At 44.0% G+C, this 15,922-nt stretch overlaps 1 pseudogene; it reads left to right on the forward strand.

The window, feature by feature from the left end:
• Positions 1-10,563: 10,563 nt before the first annotated feature.
• On the forward strand, positions 10,564-11,783 carry LOC110200994 (aspartate aminotransferase, mitochondrial pseudogene; annotated as a pseudogene).
• Positions 11,784-15,922: the final 4,139 nt, after the last annotated feature.

A 15,922-nucleotide genomic window follows, 5' to 3' on the forward strand; every position in this document is an offset into this window, starting at 1 on the left:
TCTCATGAGTTATAAATATCATCTTTCCAGGCAGGAATGTAAACAGTTCAACTTAATAAGTCTCTTATGATTTCTCTTTCCTGATTACCTCTTCATGTTCTACTTGAGTCTTGTATTTGAAGGTCAAATTTTCTATTCAGCTCTGTTCTTTTCATCAAGAATGCTTGGAAGTCCTCTATTTCACTGAATGACCGTTTTTTCCCCTGAAGGATTATGCTCAGTTTTGCTGGGTAGGTGATTCTTGGTTGTAATCCTGTCTCCTTTGCCCTCTGGAATATTATATTCCATGCCCTCGGTCCTTTAATGTAGAAGCTGCTAAATCTTGTGTTATCCTGATTGTGTTTCCACAATACTTGAATTGTTTCTTTCTGACTGCTTGCAATATTTTCTCCTTGACCTGGGAACTCTGGAATTTGGCTACAATATTCCTAGGAGTTTTCCTTTGGGGATCTCTTTCTTTTTTTTTCTTTTTAAATTTTATTAATTTATTTTGATTTATCAACAATCACTTCCATATGCTTTTGCGTTGAAAATTTTTCTCCCCCTTCCTCCCCCCTACCCTCCCCAAGATGGCACACAATCTGATATAGGCTTTACATTTACATTCCTATTAAACATATTTTCATATTAGTGAAGTTGTAAGTAAAAATTAAAGCCAATAGAAGGAACCATCAGAAAGAGGAAACAAAACTCAATAGAAGAGAAAAAAAATGATAGCGATTCAACTTCTATAGTTTTTTCTTTGGATGTGGACAGCATTTTCTATCACGAGGCCTCTGGAGATGTCTTAGATCCTTGTATTGCTGAGAAAGGTTAAGTTTCTCAATATTAGTCATCGCACAATGTGGCTGTTCTTGTGTACAATGTTCTCTTGGTTCTGCTCAATTCACTCAGCATCAGACCATACAATTCTTTCCAGGTTTTTCCGAAGTCAGCCTGTTCATCGTTTCTTATAGCACAATAGTATTCCATTACATTCATGTACCACAACTTGCTCAGCCATTCCCCAATTGATGGGCATCCTCTCAATTTCCAGTTCTTTGCCATGGGGATCTCTTTCAGGAGATCAGTGAATTCTTTCAATTTCTATTTTGCCCTCTGGCTCTAAAATATCAGGGCAGTTTTCCTTGATAATTTCTAGACTCTTTTTTTGATCATGGCTTTCAGATAGTCCAGTAATTTTTATATTCTCTCTCCTGGATCTATTTTCCAGGTCAGTTGTCTTTCCAATGAGATATTTCACATTGTTTTCTAATTTTTCATTCTTTTGGATTTGTTTTACAGTGTCTTGATTTCTCATAAAGTCACTAGCTTCTAATTGCTCTATTCTAATTTTTAAGGAAATACTTTCTTCAGTAAGCTTTTGGACTTCCTTTTCCATTTGGCCAATTTTGCTTTTTAGAGCATTCTTCTCCTCATTGTCTTTTTGGACCTCTTTTGCCATTTGGGTTAGGCTATTTTTTAAGGTGTTATTTTCTTCAGTATTTTTTTGGGTTTCCTTTAGCAAGCTGTTGACTTGTTTTTCATGATTTTCTTGCATCACTCTCATTTCTCTTCCCAGTTTTTCCTCTACTTCTCTTACTTGCTTCTCAAAATCCTTTTTGAGCTCTTCTAACGCCTGAGACTTATTCATAATTTTCTTAGAGGCTTTGGATGTAGAAGCTTTGACTTTGTAGTCTTCCTCTGGTTGTATGTTTTGATCTTCTTTGTTACCAAAAAAAGATTCTATGGTCTGACTCATTTTGCACTGCTTGCTCATGATCCCAGCCAATTAGTTGAGTTATAAACTTTTTGTTAAGGTAGAGGTTTGCTTCCAATGTGGAGAGTGTACTGTCCTAAGCTTCGGGGGTTTGTGCAGCTGGTTTCAGAGTTACTTCTAGGGACCTGTAAATTTTCAGTTCCTCTAAGGTGGTATGATAAGGGGTGAGGTGTTTACTCCTTTCCTGGCCTGTGCTCTGTCTATGAGTTACCACAAGCACTCCTTTCTGTCCTGGAACAGTGAGGAGAGTTTTCTCTCTACAGGCACTACAAGCTCCAGCACTCCAGCACTCCTCCTTTCCCCAGGACCGCTCCTCAGAACTGTGACCCAGATCCAAACACGGGCAAAAGCAAGAGATTCCTGCCTCAGCAAAGAGATCCCTGCAATCCATCTCTGATCAGCTGCTCAATTCCCCCTCAGTTTGTGGGCCGGAAGCTCAGGAGGCAGCCACCGCCCAGGGGCCAAGCTCAGGAGCTGGAGCTAAAACCACCTCACTTCTCTCTCAGCACAGCTGAAACAGACCTTTCCCACTGACCTGCTAAGTTGTCTTTGGCGTTTGTGGGTTGAGAGGTCTGGAAACCACCACAGCTGCCTGCGATTCAGTCCTCTGAGGCCTCCTCCAGGTTTCCTGCTGCGCTGCGCTCCTTTCCCCGCCAGGCGTGATATACCTTTCTGATCCAGGTTGTCTTGAGCTGGAAATTTGTTTCACTCTGTCTTTTTGTGGGTTCTGCTGCTCCAGAATTTGTTTAGAGCCATTTTTTAACAGGTATTTGGAGGGGTTTGTGGGAGAGCTCAAGCAAGTCACTGCTTTCACTCTGCCATCTTGGCTCTGCCCCCTGAGCTCTTTCTTTAAATGGAGATTTGGGAGGAGGGAGGTGAATGGGATGGTAAGGTTTTCCCTTGTCATTTATCACTTTCTGTGGGGCAGCTGTGGGGTGCTGTGGTGAATAGAGCACCAGGCCTGGAGTCAGGGGGACCTGAGTTCAAATCCAGCATCAGACACTTCCTAGCTGTGTAACCCTGGGCAAATCACTGCACCATATTGGCCTCAGTTTCCTCAATGTATAAAATAAGCTGGAGAAGGAAATGGCCAACCACTCCAGTATCTCTGCCAAGAAAACCCCAAATGGGGTCACAGGGAGTCAGATGCAACTGCAAAATGACTGTACAACAACCAAAGTTTTCCTAATAATGAATCTCTTGGGGCATCGAGAAGAAGTCAGATACTTCTCTTCAAACGAGAGCCCAAGGAGCCTGCCCTTCAGCAATCCAGCCTTGTGAAGAAAGGATGCTAGCTAGGCATGCTATTGCAACTGGGGGACATTGAAGAAAAATGAAGGGGTGGTGGAAGCAGAAGGAAAGAAGAGAAGAGAAGAAAAATTTGAAAAACCATTTGTATGTGTTTCATCTGTTGTGTAATAGAGTTAAAGTCATAACGATTACATTATTTTCCAAATAAACACACAAAATGCAAATTATAACCCATTAGTGGTCAAGTCCACCAACAGGTCTTAACAAGCAAGTGTTGGTAGGTGAGCCCGTCCCACATTGTTGGGAAGTGCAGCATGCATTGATTGGTAGGAATATGTGCCTGTAGTGATTTGTTTACAATACGATACTATATGGTTACATGAGTCAATATTACATCATCAAAATTTCAATGCAGGAAAAAAACCACAAATTTATAATAAATTATTAAATTTAAGATGCATCATTTAAAAAATATAAAATATATGTTTTTTTAACTGATGCAAGTTTTTAAAAAGCCATTAAAGGGTTAAAGAAAGTAGATTTCTAAGGAAGTGTGGGGTAATTTTCTTTTTAAAAAGGGGCAGTAGGCCAAGTAAGTTTAGGAACCTCTGTCTCAGACCCTGATGGGGAGAGCCCAAGACCTCAAATCCAAGAGTCTTGAGACAGCCATGCTTCTAGCGCAGTGGTCTCGGAGCCATCATTCTGCACAGAAGGGGCCCAGCCATCCCTACCACCTGCCACCCAAAGGGCAGGCAAACCAACCTGGCTGAAGAAGCCAGGCCCACTGAGGAAGAGAACAGGCCGCATGTGCCAGCCATGACCAATTCCCCTCAGCCCAGCCAGCCCAGGCCCCTGAGCCCAAGGGCCTTGGGACCAGCCAGGCTTCTAGCCCCGGGCCCTCAGCCATCTTCCTGGGAAGCAAACCCTGGCTCCCTGGGGGCTCCGGCCACAGCTCCTGAGGCCTCAGAAAGGGAAGTCCTGGCCACGGTGCTCCAGTGGCTCCACAGCAGAGCCTGTTGCTGTTCTATGGGTGACATTAGAGAAAAGGCCGAAGCGCCTGCTTGGCCACTCCGCCCTAAGGACCCCGGGCCCTTGACTTCCATCGGACTCCTTCCCCAAGCATGGCCTCCCCCGTTAGAATGGGGGCTCCTCGAGGGCAGAGACCGTCTGACTTTTCTGTTTTCATCCACCTGGCTTGGCATAGGGCTTGGCACACAGCAGGTGCTTAACAGATGCTTCATTCATTCATTCATTTTATTCATTTGTTCATTTTATAAATGAGGAAATTGAAATTCAGAAAAGTCAAGCAACTCACCCTTGGCCACGTTGCTCATAAGTACCTGAGGAAATATCTAAGGTCTGCCTTTTTCCACTCTGCCATTTAGTCTCTCAAATTGGATCCAGGATTCCAAACCAGATCTTTGAATTCCAAATGCATTGTTCTTTTTGCCACACTATAAGCTTGAACACAGGACACTGACATTCTCTGGGCTTCAGTTTGCCCATCTATACAATGGGGGGAAAGCTCTGTGGCCCTGCTTTGCCTCCCAGGATTGCTGTTCATTAGAATAATGATCAACATTGGCATGAAACTGGATGTAATGAAGGACTGGTCATTGGGAGCAGGCCCAGAGGGCTGAGCTTGGGACCTTGAGGAAGAAGAGGCTTTTTGATTGGTTGCCTGGAAGGAGGTAAGGGGCAGCCTTCCCCAAGCCTCTTGCTTTGCTTTGCTCTTTCTGAGCTGCTGTTTAGATAAAAAATAAGTATGTAAGGGAAGAGAGGCCTCAGGCCCTCACCTGTGAATGAATAATCTTGTTCTTCACCTTTGCATTTATTCTTTCCTGTAAAGGATATTGGAGCTGACTATGACCTTGTGAACTTTGGAACACGGTATAAAAATGGCATTAAGTTGGAGCCCACTCTCTCTAGTGACCGAGGTGCCCTTCAAGGGGCAATGGTTTTATTTCTTATTTTATTTACAATTTATAATTTATTTCTTTTAGAATTATGATGTTCTTACTATATCTTTGCCAGAAACATATTCTTATAAAAGCTAATGGATGTTAATTGGTTAAATAGAACTGGGGTCCCAATTATGTATAGTTGATATTGAAGAACACAGTAGCTTGAGCAGATGGCATTAGAGAAAGATACCCTCGCATTCTCAGGGGTATCTCTAGAACACTGAAGAGCGTACATAGCTATTCTCCCTCTGGGAAAGTAAGGTCACTAATAATTAGAGAAATGCAAATTAAAACAACTCTGAGATTCTACCTCATATTCATCAGATTGGCAAAGATGATAAAAGGAAAATGACAAGTGCTGGTGAGGCTGGGGGAAATGGGCACATTAATGCCCTTTTGGTGGAGCTGGGAACTGGTGTAGCCATCCTGGAAAGGAATTTGGAACTATGCCCCAAAGGCTATTAAATAGTATGTGTATTTGTGTGGTGGGTGGGTTCTAAGATGCAAGAAAATGGAAAACATGGAAGGGAGGTCAGAGGGGGCTTTGAATGTCAGCCAGAATTTTGTATTTGTTTCTGGAGGTGATAGGGAGCCACTATAGTTTATTGAGCAGGAGAGTGAATGACATGGAAAGTCACTGACCTGACAGCTGAGCAGAGGATGGACTGGAGTAGGGAGAGACTTGTGGTAGGAAGATCAACCAGCAGCTATTGCAACAGTCCAGGCAACAGGTGATGGGGGTTGGGGCAGTTAGGTGGCACAGTGGATAGAGCACTGGCCCTGGATTCAGGAAGACCTGAGTTCAAATTTGGCCTCAGACACTTGACACTTACTAGCTGTGTGACCCTGGGAAAGTCACTTAACCCCATTGCCTAGCCAAAAAAAAAAAAAAAAGAGGTGCTAAGGGTCTGTACCAGGAGGTCAGAGTAGAGAAAGGAGTGTATTTGAGAGATGTTGTAAAGGTGTTATTGACAGGCCTTGGCAACAGACTAGAGATGAGAGAGAGGTAAGAGTCAAGGCTGATGCCTAGGACTGGGAGCCAAGGGGACTGGGAGGATGAGGGTGCTCTGGACAATGACCAGGAAGTTTGTAAGGGAGGACAAGATCATGAGGTCAGTCTAGGGCATGTGGAGTTTAAGATGTTTATAGGACATCATTTCAAGATCCATAAGAAATTAGAGGTCAGCAGAGAGTCTGGTGCAGGAAAGGGAGATTTGAGAATCATTAGCATAGAGATGGTCATTAAATCCAGGGGAGTGAAGTGCGATGGAAGGAGAAAAGAAGAGAGCCTGCTACAGAGCCATGAGGGACACCCACCATTAGCAGGCATGGACCTGGATGAAGATCCAGCAAAGGAGACTGAGAAGAAGTGGTCAGACAGGTAGGAGGAGAGCCAGGAGAAGAGACTATCCAGGAGGGAAGGGTGATCGATGGCGTCCAAGGAGAATGAGGATTGAGAAAAGACCACTGGATTGGGCAGTTAGACCATGAGTGTAGCAGAGCAATTGCAAATTGTCAGTGTGGCAAATACAAAGCATTCATATGTAATATCCCTCCAACAAATCTATAAACAAAAGAAAATGAGGGCGTCCCCAGAAGTCTCAGGTGTGTAAGAGCACTCCCTTAGCTGCTTACTGCCTATGGTTAGCCAAAGGCCTTTGACTCAGTTTCCCTGAGTCAAAGCCTCAAGGCTTAGTCAGGTACTACAAATATATGCATATGTATAAGTATGTATGTATGTGTGTGTATGTAGATATATTATATATGCACATATATGCATATATAGTATCTGTATCCCAACCATAGCATATATAAAAGTATGAGGTCCACATGGAAAATGGTTCTCTATAGAAAACCCATCACCAACACAGTAATGTTGAGAACAATTTATATAAAATGTGGCATCTTGGAAAGATACATACAAATAGGATCCACACAGTGTAAATGGGAGGGAATCTCAGAAGCAGTGAGGGGTGGAGGGGAGGACCAGAAGAAAGTAGGGTTTGATCTGAAACTTGGAGGCAGCCAGGGAAACTGGGAGACAGAGATGAGGAGAGAGAGCATTCCGGGGGATGGTCAGAGGGAAGGCCCAGAGCCCAGAGATGGAGGGGATGGAACAGCCGGGAGGCCAGAGTCACTGGATGGAATGGGATGGGGTGGGGAGTGAGGCGTGGGAAGACTGGAAAGGGAGGAGGGGGCAGGGCATGAAGGGCATTGAACGCCAAGGAGACCATCTTATATTGGCTCCTGAAGGCCCTAGGGAGCCACTGGGGTTTATTGAGTAAGGGAGTGACCTGGTCAGACCATGCTTTAGGAAAATCAATGTGGCCACTTCCATGTTCGTGAACTCTGAAATTCCCTCTCCTCCTTTCTCCATCAACTCCACACTGTTTGCCAAATGTCAGCCTTGGATCACTCCCGCCATCCATTGCCTTTACTCCTATGCACTGTGGCTGGATAAAGGTGGAGAAAATCATAAAACCATGCTGACCAGCTCCAGTACAGATTTATGTTACAGCTCAACAGGGCCCTCACTGCTGCTAGGCAATCCTTACACAGCTCCATTTTCCACTCCCTCCCCCCCCCCGCAGGTCCTCCACTCCCCCTCACCAACCTTGCCTCACATTTTATTGAAAAAATGAGATCATACGAGACAAGGGTGAAGGAGGAGAGAGAAGGGGAAGATTTATGAGTAAAGGGAGATGAGGAGGGGAGCGGAGGGAACTTTTGGCAAATGAGATGATTTTTTTAATCTCTTATTCAATAAACAACAGTCTTTCCTTTTCTTCTACCACTTACAAACAGGCTGACAATCCTTACTGGATCCAGTCAGCCCTCTGGCATCCCGTATTGTTCCTGCTTTTTCGTAGGTAAACCCTTGAGAAAGCCGCCTGCCTCCTTTTCTCTCTATAGTCTGGCTACAAAATTCATCTTTCAACTGAGACTGCTCTCTCCCAAGTTACTAATGATCTCTTTGCCAGACTGCTTTCCAGTTTTCCTAGCAGTTCTTATCAAACAAAATTCTTGCAGGGGTGATTTGTGTTTTCAGGTTTATCAGACACTGGGTTATTGAGTTACATTGTTTCTGATTTTTCCTTATTTTCCTTTCTGTTTGTTTGTTTTTTTAACCAAATAGTTTTTGTAACTGCTGCTTTAGAATATAATTTGGAGTTTCACAGCACTGTTCCTCCTTCATTCCTGTCTTTTTTCATTATTTCCCTTGATGTTCTAAATCTTTTGTTTCTCCAAATGTGTTTTGTTATTATTTCATCTAGTTTTGAAAAATATTCCTTTGTTCATTTGATTGGTATGGCATCAGACGTATAATCAATTTTGGTAGTATTGTCACTTTTATTCTACTGGCACTGAATATTTCTCCAGCTATTTGAATTTTTAAAATTTATTTTAAGAGAATGTTGTACTTGAATTTATACAGGTATTGAGTGTATAGATTGACTCCTAAATATTTTATACATTATGTAGTTTTTTGAATAGAACTTTCCTTTTTATTATAGCTTCCTAGATATTGTTATTAGTACATAGAAATGCCGTTTATTTTTATCATCTGCAATTTTGCTGAAGCTATGGTCTTGATTAGGTTTTTTTTTTTGCTGATTCCCTATGATTTTTTAAGTAAATCATTCATTTCATCAACAAATAGAGATACTTTTGTGTTCTCTCTGCCTTCTTTATGCTTTCAATTTCTGTTGCTTTTCTGACTGCCATTACTGACATTTGTTGTTTCAGTCATGTCTGACTCTTCGTGACCCCATTTGGAGTTTTCTTGGCAAAGATGCTGGACTGATTTGCCATTTCCTTCTCCAGTTTATTTTACAGATGAGGAAACTGAGACAAACAAGTGGAAGTGACATTCCCAGGGTCACACAGCTAGGAAGTATTTGAAGCCAGATTTGAACTCAGGTCTTCCCTATTCCAGCCCCAGCGCTCTATCCACTGTGCCCACTAACTGCTCCTCAATGTGTGTTATGCATTGAAAAAACCTGATTCAGAGGATGCCCAAGAACTCTATGATACAAGAAAGGTGAAGAGCCTATGGTGTTTATCTTCTTTCTCCCCCTCCCATGAGGGATGTTTTATGTCATGGAGAGGACCACATTGTTACTAAGTATCAGTGTCTCAATTTGAACTCAGTTCCTCTGACTCCAATTTCCCTTGTGTCTCTTACAGTGGGATGAGGTGCATCTTGGACAATTCTCAATGAGGGTCTGAGTTAAAGCTGCTTTGCAGAAGGCTTGGAGGTTGGGTTTTCTTTTGTTCTTGATCTTTTTTTCAAACAATAATTTAAACAATTCTCTAGATGATAGAGTGGGAGGCCGCAGTGTGGTGAACGCCTGCCCATGAATTCTTTCCAACAAAGTTAGATAGCGTACCAGAGCTCAGAGGGCAGAGCGAAGCATATTTTTCTCTCTTGCATTCTTTTTCTTTTTTTTGGACAGAGCTAGTGCGTGAATTTGTTTTTAGTGACTACATGCATTTGTACTGTGTGAGGGAGGGGGAAAGGAAGGGAAAGAATTTGAAACCAAAAATAAAATAAAATTGAGTTATTGCAAAACAAATAAAAAGAAAGCAATGAAAAAATAATAAAACACAGTGGATGGAATCCTGATGGGGAAAGCCAGAAAAAGTCCCAGCCCAGCATAGGGGGAGAAGGGGGTCTGCAGACCCTAGGGACTGGTCAGAGCAGGAGCACCAGTGCCCAAGGAAACCTAGGTACACCCAGGCCAGAGGAGGTCCTAGACCCAGCCTGGAGCTCTCCCAGATAGAGGGTCCCTCGACAGGAACAGATGCCGACTGGCAGCTTTGTCATCCACTACCCAGTTCTGGGTCACAGATCCAAGGGAAACTGAGGAGGGGACCTCTGTGCGAGGGTGGCATTCCCAGGTAGGGACACCCTGGCCAGTGTATGAAGCCAGCAGCAGCAGCAATAGCAGTGATGGCTGTGGCGGTGGGGCTCAGACTCCAGGACCAGATTGGGCTCTCACTTCTAGCATGTAGCCCAGCCTACAGAAGAGCAGCCAGGGTGGGAACCCAAGACCAAAGAGGAGCTTACAATTCTGCTGCTCTGAACCAGCAGAGCTTGCCAGCTGGCTGATAGGGGCTGAGGCCTACAGTGTCTGTTACTCAGACTCAAACCCAGGTCAGGAAATTGTAGAGCTCAGAGCAGGGGGCAGCAATGAGCTTTTGCCCTGGGTCAGACCCCTCTCTGGGGGCACTGAAAGCTTGCAGGTCCCTAGCCTGAGCTGTCCCTGAAATATAACCCTCAATACTCTAAGAAAGTAGCAATAGAAGCAGTCCAGACCTTCCCTCCACAAGTATGACAGAGCCCAGCCATAATATCACATCTGAAGTCGAAGCAGGCTGGAAGGATGGGCAAACACACAAAGAAGCCCACCACGAGCTATCATGATGGCAGGGACACTCTAGACACCAATGCAGAACAGAATGACTCTAAAACACCTTCAAGCAAAGCCTCAGAAAAAACCACAGTTTGGGCACAAACTCAACTGGAATTTCTGGAAGAAATGAAGCAAGAGTTTTTTTTAAAGAGTTAAAAATGTTGGTGTGCCCGCATCCACCAGCCATCTCTCTGCTCGCCATGGCGCTGCTGCACTCCTGCCGCCTGCTCTCCAGAGCCACCTCCTTGTACCCAGGCCTCAGTGCAGCCACCGCTGCCAGAGCCAGCTCTTGATGGACCCACGTAGAGATGGCCCCCCTCAACCCTATCTTGGGGGTTACGGAAGCATTTAAGAGAGACAGTAACAGCAAGAAGATGAATCTGGGAGTTGGGGCCTACCGAGATGACAATGGGAAGCCTTACATTCTTCTAAGTGTCCGTGAGGCAGAGGCTCAAATTGCAGGGAACAACATGGGCATCGCAGGACTGGCTGAATTTTGCAATACATCAGCAGAGTTGGCCCTGGGTGAAAATAACAAGGTTCTGAAAAGCAATCAATATGTCACCATACAGACTATTTCTGGAACTGGAGTGTTGAGAGTGGGAGCCAGTTTTCTGCAACAGTTCTTCAAATTTAGCTGGGATGTCTATCTTCCAAAACCATCCTGGGGAAATCACACCCCCGTCTTCAGGTACGTTGGCATGTAGCTGAATGGCGATCACTACTATGACCCCAAGACTTGTGGCTTTGACTTCACCAGAGCCTTGGAAGACATTTCAAAAATCCCAGAGCAGAGTGTCATCCTTCTGCATGCCTGTGCTCATAGCCTCCACAGGAGTCGATCCTCATCCTAAGCAGTGGAAAGAAATAACATCCTTGGTAAAGCAAAGGAAACTCTTTGCCTTTTTTTTTGACATGGCATACTAGGGCTTTGCCAGTGGAGATGGCAACAAGGATGCCTGGGCTGTTCACTACTTCATTGATCAGGGCGTCAATGTCTGTCTGTCACTCCTACGCCAAGAACATGGGCCTGTATGGTGAACGTGTGGGAGGGAGCACAATGAGGGTTAGATGAAGCCAAAAGGGTAGAATCCCCAGTTGAAAATCCTGATTCATCCCACGGATTCCAGCCCCCCTCTCAACGGGGCCTGAATTGCCGCCATGATCCTGAATAGTCCTGATCTGAGGAGCCAAAGGTTGCATCATTGGCATGTGAACCCAGCTGGTTTCTAACCTCCCACAGCTGGCAGCACATCACTGACCAGATTGGAACCTGAGCAGGCAGAACGGCAGACCAAGGAATTCTCCAACTATATGACAAAAGATGGCCGCATTTCCGTAGCAGGGGTCACATCGGGCAGCGTAGGATACCTTGCCCAAGTAACGAAATAACTCTACCTGGCGAGATGGAGCAGAGATGACTTTCCCACCTCCAGACTCTGCTAGTTGAGATTCAGAGAGATGATTGAGCTGGCAAAGATAGGAGCGGTGTGAGAATTTCTTTCAGCCACAGTGCTTAATGCTCAGCCGTTGAAAGTATCTCAGAACAAGACCTGTGAGTAGGCAAAAGGCACCCGAAACTAGTGTTTGGAGCTTTGTGGGGCTAATCCAAACTCCCCAACCCATCCTCCACAATTTTTTCAAAACATTTTATGTTTATAGCAACTCTACCAAAAATCCCACCCAGAAACCAGAATTCCTCTCCCTCTCCCCGTCCCCCAGTCTTAGATGTCTGGCGTTACAATGTTGTTCGAGAGCTTTAAGCTAGGTAATAAATATCACTTAGCCCACGTAACCGAAATCTCTGTGGTGCTAAAAGCTTCCAAAGAAAGCTTGCCCAGTTCTGGCTCCTGCCTCTTATTGGCCTCCTGTGACTGAGAGAGGCACCTCGAATCGCAGTTTGTTTTTGGAAATTGTAGATGCTGCTGTTGTACAGCATCTTGGCTTCGAGAAATAACAGGACAGGGAGGTGGCTCTCACCCATTGGACATCTAAGACTTTTTTAACTCTCCCTTCCTCCTCCATTTTTATTGCTGCCCTTTCCCTTCAACCCAAAGATCCAAATCTGCCCTAGGTTCTATCCCTCCCTCTGCTCAAATTAACCTTCAGATCCTTCCTATCAGGATCCATATACTTGGAGAATTGAGTGAAATGTAATTTAAGAAATGAGCTTGTTCTCTCCTCCCCTTTCTCAGCAAAAGATGGAGGAGGGGAATTTGATAAAATGACTGCACTTTAATATTGGCATCATTGTAAAGTTTTTCATCATCCCCATTTCTGCTACCTCCCCACCAGACCTTATCAATGTGGTTGTGCAATAAATAGCCTGTTCATGTCAAGTTTATGTGGGGCAGTCAGTCTTGGGAGATGAGTATTTTGAGCTGTGGTTGTAAGCTTCTCTGTGTTGCTAGCCAAGTTCAAACATCAACGTTGGAAAGATCACCCTCCATTGTAATCACATAGGCCTTTATGCAGCCTGGTTTCTCTGTTACGATAAAATTATTGTAGATTGGGGAGAAAAAGAGTTAAAAATGTTTCTATAAATGAAATAAGAGTGCTTGAGGAAAAAAACTGGAAAAGAAATGAGAGCTTTGGAAGAAAGAACTAGAAAGGGAATTACAGCCTGGTGCAAGAGGTACAAAACCTTTCCCAAGCAACAAATGCCCTAAAAATTAGAGTAGACCAAATAGAAACCAATGATGTCATGAGGCAACAAGAAATATTGAAAGAAAGTTAAAAAACACCTGGAAAAAAATGGAAGAAAATGTAAAGTACCTCATACCAAAAACAGCTGACCTGGAAAACAAATTAAGAATGAGTAGACTAAGGGGCAGCTAGGTGGCGCAGTGGATAGAGTGCCAGCCCTGAAGTCAGGAGGACCTGAGTTCAAATACGACCTCAGACCAAATACTTGACACTTATTAGCTGTGTGACCCTGGGCAAGTCACTTAATCCCAATTGCCTAAAACCAAAAAAAAAAAAAAGAAAAAAAGAATGAGTGGACTATCTAAAAGCTATGACCAAAAAAAGAGCCTGGATGTCCTATTTCATTTTTAACACTAATTTTTTAAAAATCTTGAGTTCTAAATTTCTCTCTCTCTCTCTCATTCCCCACCCCTGACCCATTAAGAAGGCACACAATGCGATAACAATTATACATGTGAAGTCATGCAAGACATTTCCATATTACCTATGTTGCAAAGAAAAAAAAAAACCCAAAACTTAAGAAAAAAAAAACAGCAAGAAAAATAAAGTGGAAAAAATCTGCTTCAGTCTACACTCAAAGCTCATCAGTTCTGTCTCTGGAGGTGGATTGCATTTTTCATCATGGTAGACATTCTATTTCAAAAATTCTTAAAAGAAAACTGTCCAGATCTTTTAGAACCAGATGGCAAAGTGGAAATAGAAAAAATACACTGGTCGCTTCCTGAGTCTAGGATCATCATAGCCAAAATCTAGAGTTTCCAGGTCAAAGAAAAAACACTGAAAGCAGCCAGAAAGAAAGTATTCAAGTCCTGAAGAGCCACAGTCAAGATCACACAAGATTTAGCAGCTACCACTCTAAAAGAAGCAGAGAACTTGGAATGTAATATTCCAGAAGGTAAAGGATGTGGGCTTACAGCCAAGAATAACTTCCCCAGCAAAACTGAGTATAATGCTACTGGGAGAAAATGGACTTTTAGTGAACTAGAGGACTTCCAAGCATTCCTGATGAGAAGACCAGAGCTGTGGAGAAACCCTGAGGTTCAAACACAGGAGTGAAAAGAAGCATAAAAAGGTCAACATGAACAAACAGTGAGATAGGACCACACAAGGACAAACTGCTTCCATCCAATTGTGGAGAGAGGATATGTGTGCCCCCACCCCCCATCCCACGTCCTGCCATCATCATGGCTTATAGAGGGCATCCAATCAGACATGGCCTGGGAGTCTTGGACAAGTTATGGTATATTAATGTGATAGAAGACTATTGTGCTATAAGAAATGATGAAGGGGACATTTCAGAAAAACCTGGAGAGATGTGTGTGAACTGACACATCATCATCTGGGGTCATAGAGGGAGTCCAACCAATTAGCAATGCCTGGGAGTGGTTCTGTAATATCTTGATCATCTTAAGAAAAGAATGGAAAGAAAGGGGAAGAGGCTTATGCTGGGGAGGAGAGGAAGGAAGGAAAGGGAAGTTAGGGAAAAGCATCTCACATAATCAGGGTGAACCAGTACACATCTATAGAAAAAAAAGAGAGGGCTCCACTTTGCATCTGCTGCTCTGCCTGGACCAGATGCCCCTCCCAGGATGAGCTCTTCACTTCTAAACTTGGTACCATGTGGCTGACTCAAAGCTTTGAGTGCCAGCACCTCCCTCAGCCTCCTCTCTCCTTCGATTGGAGGGTGGAATGCCTAACTCCTTCCAATGCCTTCCATCATGTCGTTCAGTCCTGTCAGATTCTTCCTGACCCCATGGACCACACTGTCCGTGGCAATTTTTTTTTTTTGGTAAAGATACTAGAGTGCTTTGCCATTTTCTTCTCCAATGGATTAAGGCAAACAGGATGAAGTGACTTGCTCAGGGACACACAGCTAATAAATGTCTGAGGCCAGATTTGAACTCAGGTCTTCCTGGCTCCAGGCCCACAGAGCCATCTAGTTGCCTCACCTTCCTTTATAGAGGACAAAAACTGGACTAAGCTCCTTCCACTTTGCATCTGCTACTGTGCCTGCTTTCAGCTCCATGGAACAAGATGGTGTCCCATCTCCCTCCCACTCCCTGCTTTCCTACTTTCCTGCCTCCTTTTGTGTATTGTCTCCCCTTTTTGTCTTTCTTTTGACTAATTGTCTCCCTAGAGCTTAGCACAGTGCCTGCCACATAGAAAGTGCTTAATAAGTATTTCGTGGGTTGGCTATGGGTGGAAGGAGTAGCTGACTCTTGAACCTCACTCATCTGAACTGCTCAGAAGAAGACAGAACACACACACAGTTGGGTACAGAAATGCACTTCACTCAACAGGAAAATTGCAGGGAGAAGGGGGAGGAAGAATTAGAGGGAGGGTAGATTAAAGGGGGAGTGGGATGAGTCTTGAGCAAAACAAACTAACGATAAGAAAAAAAAACTTGTTGCTCTTTTTGAGGTGGAAAAGAATGGGAATCTGAAGGGAACGCCCATCCATTGGGGAATGGCCAAACAAGTTATGGCATATGAATATGATGGCATACGATTGTGCTGAACTCTTCTGGGCATCATGACCAAGCAGGATTCCACAGGACCAATGCTCCCCACCTCCTGAGAGGGGAAAGACTCAGAATGAGACAAAGGGTTTTTTAGGACATAGGCAACATGAATCTTCATTTTTTACTATACCTGTTTTTCTTGTGTTCTCAGTTGTGGTAGTAGGGGGAAAGGGTTGGTCTGGGAGAGTTAGATGTACCAACTGGAAGGAAGAGAGAAAAGGAGGGAGGGAAGAAGGGAAGGAAGGAGGGAGAAAGGAGAAAAAGGAAGGAATAAAGGAAGGAAGGACAGAGGGAGGAGGGAGGA

This window comes from Phascolarctos cinereus, unplaced genomic scaffold (assembly GCF_003287225.1).
Source record: "Phascolarctos cinereus isolate Bilbo 61053 unplaced genomic scaffold, phaCin_HiC Scaffold_8;HRSCAF=390, whole genome shotgun sequence".
Lineage (NCBI taxonomy): Eukaryota > Metazoa > Chordata > Mammalia > Diprotodontia > Phascolarctidae > Phascolarctos > Phascolarctos cinereus.